An 11811-nucleotide genomic window follows, 5' to 3' on the forward strand; every position below is an offset into this window, starting at 1 on the left:
CTTAGTAATATGCTTAAATTCAGCGGGTCGTCTCGTCTGATCTGAGGTCGTTGTCGGATATGGGTTAGGAGCGGCGCCGCGCGCGCGCTGCTGCTGCGGGCTGGCCTGAACAGGTCTCGTTCGCGCGCCGGGCAGAGGCGCCGAGGCGAGGCGGGCGCGAACCTCCGTTACGCCGCGGGCGTCCGAGGGCGGAGGGGCGGGAGTCACGTCGGCGGCGCGGAGGTGGCGAACACCCACGGAAGCCGCCGAGAGAGGAGGCGCCGCTCGGTCCCAGGCGCCTGGGGGCGCCGACCTCCCCCTCGTGGGAGGAAGCGGGGGCGCTCGACTCCGCCGAGGCGTGCCCGTGGCGGTCTGCACTTGGGAGGGCGGAGGAGGCGGGAAGCCCCCTGCGGCGCTCAGCGCGCGGGACCGGAGGTCGATCGATGGGAAGCGACCCTCAGACAGGCGTGGCCCGGGGCGGACCGGGGCCGCAAAGTGCGTTCGAAGTGTCGATGATCGATGTGTCCTGCAATTCACATTAGTTCTCGCAGCTGGCTGCGTTCTTCATCGGCCTTACGAGCGAGTGATCCCGCTAAAGTCGTACTGCGTTTGAGTTTAGCGCCGGGGCGAGGCGAACTGCACAGGCTTGTGTGGGTTCAAAAATACAAAGTCGTTCCCGGACGGGCGCCCCCCGCGAGAGGGGGACTTCGAACCCACGGTCCCGAAGGCCTGCTGGGTACCCGCCGGGGGTTGGCAAAGCAAAGTCTTTCAGAGGCTCGCGGCCTCGGCCCCCACCCGTGCCAAGGGGTGGGGCGCTGTGACCAGGTTGCTCAAGCCTCCGCGGGGTGCGTCAAGCCTCCCAGAGAGCAGCGTTCCCTTCTCGCGAGATCCCTCTCTCCGCCGTCTTAGGTTTTTGTGCGGTTCTTTTGCCGTCTTGGATGTTTGGCGGCAGACCTCTCGGGCCACGGCCGCTGGAACATAGAGTAAAATAGGATGGAGGTTTTTACCCCGGACGGGCGCCCCTCCTTCGCGGGAGAGACTTTGAACCACGGTCCCGGAGGCCGTGCGGGTACCCGCCAGGGCCCGGCTCGGCCCCCGCCGCTGGAAAGCAGGGGGCCCGCCGAGTGCAGCGACAGTCAAGTTCTCTCGGATCTCTCTCTCTCTCTCTCCGCCTTAGGTTTTGTGCGGTTCTTTTTGCCGTTTTGGGTTTTTGCGCGGCAGACCTCTCGGAACCCACGGCCGCTGGATCATAAGTAAAATAGGATAGAGGTTTTTTTTTACCCGGACAGGCGCTCCTCCTTCGCGGGAGAGACTTTGAACCACGGTCCCGGAGGCCGTGCGGGTACCCGCCAGGGCCCGGCTCGGCCCCCGCGCTGGAAAGCAGGGGGCCCGCCGAGTCTGCAGCGACAGTCAAGTTCTCTCGGATCTCTCTCTCTCTCTCTCCGCCTTAGGTTTTGTGCGGTTCTTTTTGCCGTTTTGGGTTTTGGCGGCAGACCTCTCGGAACCCACGGCCGCTGGATCATAAGTAAAATAGGATAGAGGTTTTTTTACCCGGACGGGCGCCCCTCGCCAGCGGGAGAGACTTTGAACCACGGTCCCGGAGGCCGTGCGGGTACCCGCCAGGGCCCGGCTCGGCCCCGCCGCTGGAAAGCAGGGGGCCCGCCCGAGTGCAGCGACAGTCATGGCGCTCGCGGTAGGTTGCTCAAGCCTCCGCGGAGGTGTCGTCAAGCCTCCCAGAGCGGCGTTCCCTTCTCGCGGATCTCTCTCTCTCGCGCCGTCTTAGGTTTTTGTGCGGTTCTTTTTGCCGTCTTGGGTTTTTGGCGGCAGACCTCTCGGGCCACGGCCGCTGGATCATAAGTAAAATAGGATAGAGGTTTTTACCCGGACAGGCGCCCCTCCGCCAGCGGGAGAGACTTTGAACCACGGTCCCGGAGGCCGTGCGGGTACCCGCCAGGGCCCGGCTCAGCCCCCGCGCTGGAAGCGGGGCCGCCAGTCTGGCGACAGTCAAGTTCCTTTTTTTTTTTTTTTCTTGCTCGCGCTCTGCGCTCCCGCTTCGGTGCTCCGGAGAGAGGCCGCGCCCGGGCCGCCCGGCCTCTGCCGCGCACCGGGCTTGAGGCGGGGAGGTGGGCTAGGCCTCCCGCCCGAAGCGGTTTCGCTTTGGATCGGGCGGGCGATAATGATCCTTCCGCAGGTTCACCTACGGAAACCTTATTACGACTTTTACTTCCTCTAGATAGTCAAGTTTGATCGTCTTCCGGCGCTCCGCCAGAGCCCATGAGGGCGGCGAGAGCGGTCGAGACCTCACTAAACCATCAATCGGTAGTAGCGGCCAGGCGGTGTGTACAAAGGGCAGGGGACTTAATCAGCGCGAGCTTATGACCCGCGCTTACTGGGAATTCCTCGTTGATGGGAAATAGTTTCAATCCCCAGTCCCGATCACGGCGGGGTTCAGCGGGTTACCAGCGCCTCTCGGCGCAGGGTAGACACTGCGCTGATCCGCCCATTAATGGCGCGTGCAGCCCGGACATCTAAGGGCATCACAGACCTGTTATTGCTCCATCTCGCGTGGCTGAGCGCCACTTGTCCCTCTAAGAAGTTTTGGCGCCCGACCCAAGTGGCGCGCCACTATTTAAGCGGAGTCGTTCGTTATCGGAATGAACCAGACAAATCGCTCCACCAACTAAAACGGCCATGCACCACCACCCACAGAATCGAGAAAGAGCTATCAATCTGTCAATCCTTTCCGTGTCCGGGCGGGTGAGGTTTCCGTGTTGAGTCAAATTAAGCCGCAGGCTCCACTCCTGGTGGTGCCCTTCCGTCAATTCCTTTAAGTTTCAGCTTTGCAACCATACTCCCCCGGAACCCAAAGACTCGTGGTTTCCATGCGCTGCCAGCAGGTCATGGGAATAACGCCGCGGATCGCGGTCGGCATCGTTCTGATCGGAACTCGGCGGTATCTGATCGTCTTGAACCTCCGACTTTCGTTCTTGATTAATGAAAACATTCTTGGCAAATGCTTTCGCTTTCCGTCCGTCTTGCGCCGGTCAAGAATTTCACCTCTAGCGGCGCAATCTGAATGCCCCGGCCGTCCCTCTTAATCATGGCTCCGGGTTCCAGAAACCCACAAAATAGAACGAGTCCTATTCCATTATTCCTAGCTGCGGTATTCAGCGGCGGCGCTCGACCTGCTTTGAACACTCTAATTTTTTCAAAGTAAACGCTTTGGGCCCCTCGGACCGGACACCCAGCCAAGGGCATCCGGGGGGCGCCTCGAGGCAGGGACCTGGGACGGGCGGTGGCTCGCCTCTCGGCGGACCGCCAGCCAGATCCCGAGATCCAACTACGAGCTTTTTAACTGCAGCAACTTTAATATACGCTATTGGAGCTGGAATTACCGCGGCTGCTGGCACCAGACTTGCCCTCAATGGGTCCTCGCCCATGTGTTTAAGATCGCTCATTCCAATTACAGGGCCTCGAAAGAGACCTGTATTGTTGACCACCGTCACTACCTCTCCGAGTCGGAAATGGGTAATTTGCGCGCCTGCTGCCTTCCTTGGATGTGGTAGCCGTTTCTCAGGCTCCCTCTCCGGAATCGAACCCTGATTCCCCGTCACCCGTGGTCACCATGGTAGGCGCCTGATGTACCATCGAAAGTTGATAGGGCAGACACTCGAATGATAAATCGCGCGCCGCGGAAGAAGGCGGCGATCGGCCGAGGTTATCTAGAGTCACCAAAGGTACCGGGTCGGGAGGCGGATCCCCGGGGCCGGATGGGTTTTGGATCTGATAAATGCCGCGCGTCCTAGCCTCCGCCCCCGAGAGAGGCGATCGGCCGGTCGGCGCTTCGTTTGCATGTATTAGCTCTGGAATTGCCACAGTTATCCAAGTACCGGGTGGAGGCGATCAAAGGGACCATAACTGATTTAATGAGCCATTCGCAGTTTCACTGTACCGGCCGTGTGCACTCAGACCTGCATGGCTTAATCTTTGAGACAAGCATATGTTACTGGCAGGATCAACCAGGTAACCCCTGTGGGTCGTAAAGGGACCAACCGGCCCAGCGCGTTTTTGCCTACACCACGGGTCTCAGTCCGCCTGAGGAGGGCCTGGGCAGACCCGCTTGGACCCTCGGCTAAGACCGGCGCTCATAGGCGGCGGCGCGGCTCGAACCTTCCCCCGGCGGGGGTCGCCGTTTTTCGGGGTGGGTGGCCGCTGGGATCGCGGCCGACGCTCGGAAAAGTGTGTTTCACGGGGACGGGGGGGTACCCGCCGCGGCGTCGCCGGGACGCGTCGCGTTCTGCCCCTCCACGCCCGCCGGTGACGGACCTCTGCGCTCTGACCGGCCGTCTAGGCCTCCCTCCGAAGGGTTCGGCGCCTTCCCTCGGGCTGAGGGGGGCCTGCTCGTAGCGAACGTCCAAATTGCCCGGGCGCGGCGTGCTGTCAAAGCCCAAACGTAAACCCATTGCACGCCGTGCCCCTGCCAGGCACTCCCGACCCATAGCGGCCAGCGGGGCTGGCGGTGGGGTCTAGGCTAGAAGCGCTTTCGGCGCTCAATCGATCACGTTCGGGCGAGGGGGCGCTCTGCGCCGTCGAGCGTCCTCTCTCGGCGTCTGTGTCCGTGTTTCAGGTGAAGCGTTCGATAGCTCCCTCGCCCGGAGCTTCAGAAAAGGTGCGTTCAAAACCTAAGTCGATATGGACTTAGTCGTTTTTCGACTTTTTTTCGCTCAGAGACTAAGTCCACAAAAACACGCGTTCACGAAATCGTGTACCCATGTAAAAGTTGCTCCTGTGTAAGCGGCCACCTCCAGGGTCGCGGGAAAATTTGAATCATGCCGGGAGGAGGCCTCTCGGTCGGCCTGACTCGGAGCCTCGGAGGTATGGAAGTCGGACCTTTCCCGAAGTTGGACTTAGTGCAATTTTCCGAAGCGAAAATCATCCAGGCGCTTCATCCGACCGATCGAGTCGGGTTAAGTCGCCTTCGGACGCTTTCCCAATCGACCCCCGCCGTCCTGGAGGAATTTTTTCGTTCAAAACCTAAGTCCAAACATCCAGGCGCTTCATCCGACCGATCGAGTCCGGGTTAAGTCGCCTTCGGACGCTTTCCCACTCGACCCCCCGCCGTCCTGGAGAAATTTTTGCGTTCAAAACCTAAGTCCAAACATCCAGGCGCTTCATCCGACCGATCGAGTCCGGGTTAAGTGCGCCTTCGGGACGCTTTCCCTCGACCCCCGCCGTCCTGGAGAAATTTTTGCGTTCAAAACCTAAGTCCAAACATCCAGGCGCTTCATCCGACCGATCGAGTCCGGGTTAAGTGCGCCTTCGGGCGCTTTCCCCTCGACCCCGCCGTCCTGGAGAATTTTTTCGTTCAAAACCTAAGTCCAAACATCCAGGCGCTTCATCCGACCCGATCGAGTCCGGGTTAAGTCGCCTTCGGGCGCTTTCCACTCGACCCCGCCGTCCTGGAGAAATTTTTTTGCGTTCAAAACCTAAGTCCAAACATCCAGGCGCTTCATCCGACCGATCGAGTCCGGGTTAAGTCGCCTTCGGACGCTTTCCACTCGACCCCCGCCGTCCTGGAGAAATTTTTTCGTTCAAAACCTAAGTCCAAACATCCAGGCGCTTCATCCGACCCGATCGAGTCCGGGTTAAGTCGCCTTCGGGCGCTTTCCCACTCGACCCCCGCCGTCCTGGAGAAATTTTTTTGCTTTCAAAACCTAAGTCCAGACATCCAGGCGCTTCATCCAGCGATCTCGGCGGGTTAAGTCGCGACTTCTCGGGCGCTTTCCCTCGACCCCGCCACCCTGGAGGATTTTTTTGCTTTCAAAACCTAAGTCCAAACATCCAGGCGCATATTTCAGGCGATCTCGGCGGGTTAAGTGCGACTTCGGGCGCTTTCCCACTCGACCCCGCCACCCTGGAGAGATTTTTTTGCTTTCAAAACCTAAGTCCAAACATCCAGGCGCATATTTCAGGCGATCTCGGCGGGTTAAGTCGCGACTTCTCGGGCGCTTTCCACTCGACCCCCCGCCGTCCTGGAGGAAATTTTTTGCTTTCAAAACCTAAGTCCAAACATCCAGGCGCATATTTCAGGCGATCTCGGCGGGTTAAGTGCGACTTCCGGGCGCTTTCCCTCGACCCCGCCACCCTGGAGGATTTTTTTGCTTTCAAAACCTAAGTCCAAACATCCAGGCGCATATTTCAGGCGATCTCGGCGGGTTAAGTGCGACTTCTCGGGCGCTTTCCACTCGACCCCGCCGTCCTGGAGAAATTTTTGCTTTCAAAACCTAAGTCCAAACATCCAGGCGCATATTTCAGGCGATCTCGGCGGGTTAAGTGCGACTTTCGGGCGCTTTCCCACTCGACCCCGCACCCTGGAGATTTTTTTGCTTTCAAAACCTAAGTCCAAACATCCAGGCGCATATTTCAGACGATCTCGGCGGGTTAAGTGCGACTTCTCGGGCGCTTTCCCTCGACCCCGCCGTCCTGGAGAAATTTTTGCTTTCAAAACCTAAGTCCAAACATCCAGGCGCATATTTCAGGCGATCTCGGCGGGTTAAGTGCGACTTCCCGGGCGCTTTCCCACTCGACCCCGCCACCCTGGAGGATTTTTTTGCTTTCAAAACCTAAGTCCAAACATCCAGGCGCATATTTCAGGCGATCTCGGCGGGTTAAGTGCGACTTCGGGCGCTTTCCCCTCGACCCCGCCACCCTGGAGGATTTTTTTGCTTTCAAAACCTAAGTCCAAACATCCAGGCGCATATTTCAGGCGATCTCGGCGGGTTAAGTGCGACTTCTCGGGCGCTTTCCCACTCGACCCCGCCGTCCTGGAGGAAATTTTTGCTTTCAAAACCTAAGTCCAAACATCCAGGCGCATATTTCAGGCGATCTCGGCGGGTTAAGTGCGACTTCGGGCGCTTTCCCACTCGACCCCCGCCACCCTGGAGGATTTTTTTTTGCTTTCAAAACCTAAGTCCAGACATCCAGGCGCATATTTCAGGCGATCTCGGCGGGTTAAGTGCGACTTTCGGGCGCTTTCCCACTCGACCCCGCCACCCTGGAGGATTTTTTTGCTTTCAAAACCTAAGTCCAAACATCCAGGCGCATATTTCAGAGCGATCTCGGCGGGTTAAGTGCGACTTCTCGGACGCTTTCCCACTCGACCCCTCCACCCTGGAGGTATTTTTAAGCGTTCAAAACCTAAGTCCAAACATCCAGGCGCATATTTCAGCCGATCTCGGCCGGGTTAAGTGCGACTTCTCGGACGCTTTCCCACTCGACCCCCTCCACCCTGGAGGATTTTTTTAAGCGTTCAAAACCTACGTCCAGACATCCAGGCGCTCGTTACAGCCGATCAAGGCCGGGTTAAGAGCGACTTCTCGGACACACACATTTACGAACCCCCCGTGTCTGGATTTCAATTTTCCAAAGGGCCTGGGCTCACACATTAACCCCAACGCAGTAACACTTTAATGGGCATCGTTTTATTTCATTCTCGCCCTGGATGAATGTTTTCTATAAGGCCTGCGCTCACAGACTAACCCCATCACAATAACACTTATTTGGGCATGATTTTATTTAATAAAGGCCCTGGATGAATGTTTTCTATATAAGCCCTGTGCTCACAGATTAACCCCATCACATAAACACTTTTTTGGGCATGATTTTATTTAAAAAGGCCCTGGATGAATGTTTTTCTATAAGGCCTGCGCTCACAGACTAACCCCATCACAATAACACTTATGTGGGCATGATTTTATTTAATAAAGGCCCTGGATGAATGATTTCTATAAGGCCTGTGCTCACAGATTAACCCCATCACATAAACACTTATTTGGGCATGATTTTATTTAATAAAGGCCCTGGATGAATGATTTCTATAAGGCCTGTGCTCACAGATTAACCCCATCACATAAACACTTATTTGGGCATGATTTTATTTAAAAAAGGCCCTGGATGAATGTTTTCTATAAGGCCTGCGCTCACAGACTAACCCCATCACAATAACACTTATTTGGGCATGATTTTATTTAATAAAGGCCCTGGATGAATGTTTTCTATATAAGCCCTGTGCTCACAGATTAACCCCATCACATAAACACTTTTTGGGCATGATTTTATTTAAAAAAGGCCCTGGATGAATGTTTTCTATAAGGCCTGCGCTCACAGACTAACCCCATCACAATAACACTTATTTGGGCATGATTTTATTTAATAAAGGCCCTGGATGAATGATTTCTATAAGGCCTGAGCTCACAGATTAACCCCATCACATAAACACTTATTTGGGCATGATTTTATTTAATAAAGGCCCTGGATGAATGTTTTCTATAAGGCCTGCGCTCACAGACTAACCCCATCACAATAACACTTATGTGGGCATGATTTTTATTTAATAAAGGCCCTGGAGGAATGTTTTCTATAAGGCCTGCGCTCACAGACTAACCCCATCACAATAACACTTATTTGGGCATGATTTTTATTCTATAAAGGCCCTGGATGAATGTTTTCTATAAGGCCTGCGCTCACAGACTAACCCCATCACAATAACACTTATTTGGGCATGATTTTATTTAATAAAGGCCCTGGATGAATGTTTTCTATAAGGCCTGCGCTCACAGACTAACCCCATCACAATAACACTTATTTGGGCATGATATTTATTTAATAAAGGCCCTGGATGAATGTTTTACAAAGGGCCTGCGCTCACAGACTAACCCTACACAGTAACACCTTATTGGGCATGATTTTATTTAATAGAGGCCCTGGATGAATGTTTTCTATAAGGCCTGCGCTCACAGACTAACCCCATCACAATAACACTTATGTGGGCATGATTTTATTTAATAAAGGCCTGGATGAATGTTTTCTATAAGGCCTGCGCTCAAAGACTAACCCCATCACAATAACACTTATTTGGGCATGATATTATTTAATAAAGGCCCTGGATGAATGTTTTACAAAGGGCCTGCGCTCACAGACTAACCCTACACAGTAACACCTTATTGGGCATGATTTTATTTAATAAAGGCCCTGGATGAATGTTTTCTATAAGGCTCGCGCTCACAGACTAACCCCATCACAATAACACTTATGTGGGCATGATTTTATTTATTAAAGGCCCTGGATGAATGTTTTCTATAAGGCCTGCGCTCAAAGACTAACCCCATCACAATAACATTTATTTGGGCATGATTTTATTCTATAAAAGGCCCTGGATGAATTTTTTCTATAAGGCCTGCGCTCACAGACTAACCCCATCACAATAACACTTTTTGGGCATGATATTATTTAATAAAGGCCCTGGATGAATGTTTTTTTAAGGGCCTGCGCTCACAGACTAACCCTACACAGTAACACCTTATTGGGCATGATTTTATTTAATAAAGGCCCTGGATGAATGTTTTCTATAAGGCCTGCGCTCACAGACTAACCCCATCACAATAACACTTATTTGGGCATGATTTTATTTAATAAGGCCCTGGATGAATGTTTTCTATAAGGCCTGCGCTCAAAGACTAACCCATCACAATAACATTTATTTGGGCATGATTTTTATTCTATAAAGGCCCTGGATGAATGTTTTTCTATAAGGCCTGCGCTCACAGACTAACCCCATCACAATAACACTTATTTGGGCATGATTTTATTTAATAAAGGCCCTGGATGAATGTTTTCTATAAGGCCTGCGCTCACAGACTAACCCCATCACAATAACACTTAATTGGGCATGATTTTATTTAATAAAGGCCCTGGATGAATGTTTTCTATAAGGCCTGCGCTCACAGACTAACCTAACCCTAACCTAACCTAACCTAGCCTAGCCTAATCCTAACCTAACCTAAACCCTAACCTAACCTAACCTAACCTAACCTAACCTAACCTAAAGGCCCTAACCTAACCTAGCCTAGCCTGGCCCTAACCTAACCCCCTAGCCTAACCTAACCTAACCTAACCTAGCCTAGCCTGGCCCCTAACCTAACCTAACCTAACCTAACCTAACCTAGCCTAACCTAACCCTAACCTAACCCTAACTCACACCTAACCTAACCTAACCTTATTGGGCATGATTTTACTCTATAAAGGCCCTGGGTGACAGTTTTACACAGGGCCTGGGGTCACAGACTAACCCCATCACAATAGCACTTATTTGGGCATGATTTTATTTAATAAAGGCCCTGATTGAATGTTTTCTATAAGGCCTGCGCTCACAGACTAACCCGACACAATGCGACTTTATTGGGCATGATTGTATTTAATAAAGGCCCTGGATGACAGTTTTCTTTAAGGCCTGCGCTCACAGACTAACCCCATCACAATAACACATATTTGGGCATGATTTTATTTAATAAAGGCCCTGGAAAAATGTTTTCTATAAGGCCTGCGCTCACAGACTAACCCGACACAGTAGCGCTTTGTGGGCATGATTTTATTTAATAAAGGCCCTGGATAAATGTTTTCTTTAAGGCCTGCGCTCACAGACTAACCCCCGTTACAATAACACTCTTATGGGCATGATTGTATTTAATAAAGGCCCTGGATGACAGTTTTCTTTAAGGCCTGCGCTCACAGACTAACCCCATCACAATAACACATATTTGGGCATGATTTTTATTTAATAAAGGCCCTGGAAAAATGTTTTCTATAAGGCCTGCGCTCACAGACTAACCCGACACAGTGCGCTTTGTGGGCATGATTTTATTTAATAAAGGCCCTGGATAAATGTTTTCTTTAAGGCCTGCGCTCACAGACTAACCCCCGTTACAATAACACTCTTATGGGCATGATTGTATTTAATAAAGGCCCTGGATGACAGTTTTCTTTAAGGCCTGCGCTCACAGACTAACCCCATCACAATAACACATATTTGGGCATGATTGTATTTAAAAAGGCCCTGGAAAAAATGGTTTCTATAAGCCCTGCGCTCACTGACTAACCCCGTTACAATAACGCTCTTATGGGCATGATTTTTATTTAATAAAGGCCCTGGATGACAGTTTTCTTTAAGGCCTGCGCTCACAGACTAACCCGACACATTAACGCTTTGTGGGCATGATTGTATTTAATAAAGGCCCTGGATGAATGTTTTCTATAAGGCCTGCGCTCACAGACTAACCCGACACAGTAACTCTTCATTGGGCATGATTTTATTTAATAAAGGCCCTCGATGAATGTTTTGTATAAGGCCTGCCCTCACAGACTAACCCGACACAGTAACTCTTTATTGGGCATGATTTTATTTAATAAAGGCCCTCGATGAATGTTTTCTATAAGGCCTGCCCTCACAGACTAACCCGACACAATGCGCTTTATTGGGCGTGATTTTATTTAATAAAGGCCCTCGATGAATGTGTTTTTCTATAAGGCCTGCGCTCACAGACTAACCCGACACAGTAACTCTTTATTGGGCGTGATTTTATTTAATAAAGGCCCTGGAAAAATGTTTTCCTATAAGGCCTGCGCTCACAGACTGACCCCGACACAGTAACTCTTTATTGGGCATGATTTTATTTAATAAAGGCCCTCGATGAATATTTTCTATAAGGCCTGCGCTCACTGACTAACCCCGTTACAATAACACTCTTATGGGCATGATTTTATTTAAGTAAGGCCCTGGATGACAGTTTTCTTTAAGGCCTACCCTCACAGACTAACCCGACACAGTAACTCTTTGTTGGGCGTGATTTTATTTAATAAAAGCCCTGGAAAAATGTTTTCTATAAGGCCTGCGCTCACATGAACTAACCCGACACACTAACCCATTACAATGCTTGCTATTGGGCATGATTTTATTTAATAAAGGCCCTGGATAAATGTTTTCTTTAAGACCTGCGC

At 52.0% G+C, this 11811-nt stretch overlaps 2 non-coding genes across 2 annotated transcripts in view; both read right to left on the reverse strand.

Annotated features, from left to right (window-relative positions):
• LOC122332007 overlaps window positions 1-50 on the reverse strand; it is a 3997-nt gene extending 3947 nt beyond the window's left edge. The window contains exon 1 of the ribosomal RNA XR_006248363.1: window positions 1-50. This exon is cut by the window's left edge and continues 3947 nt beyond it. This is a non-coding gene — a ribosomal RNA (28S ribosomal RNA).
• Window positions 51-430: 380 nt separating this feature from the next.
• Window positions 431-579, reverse strand: LOC122331946. The gene has a single exon (XR_006248322.1). It is a non-coding gene; the product is annotated as a 5.8S ribosomal RNA (ribosomal RNA).
• Between the last annotated feature and the right edge of the window lie 11232 nt (window positions 580-11811).

This window comes from Puntigrus tetrazona, unplaced genomic scaffold (assembly GCF_018831695.1).
Source record: "Puntigrus tetrazona isolate hp1 unplaced genomic scaffold, ASM1883169v1 S000000003, whole genome shotgun sequence".
NCBI classification, from domain to species: Eukaryota; Metazoa; Chordata; class Actinopteri; order Cypriniformes; family Cyprinidae; genus Puntigrus; species Puntigrus tetrazona.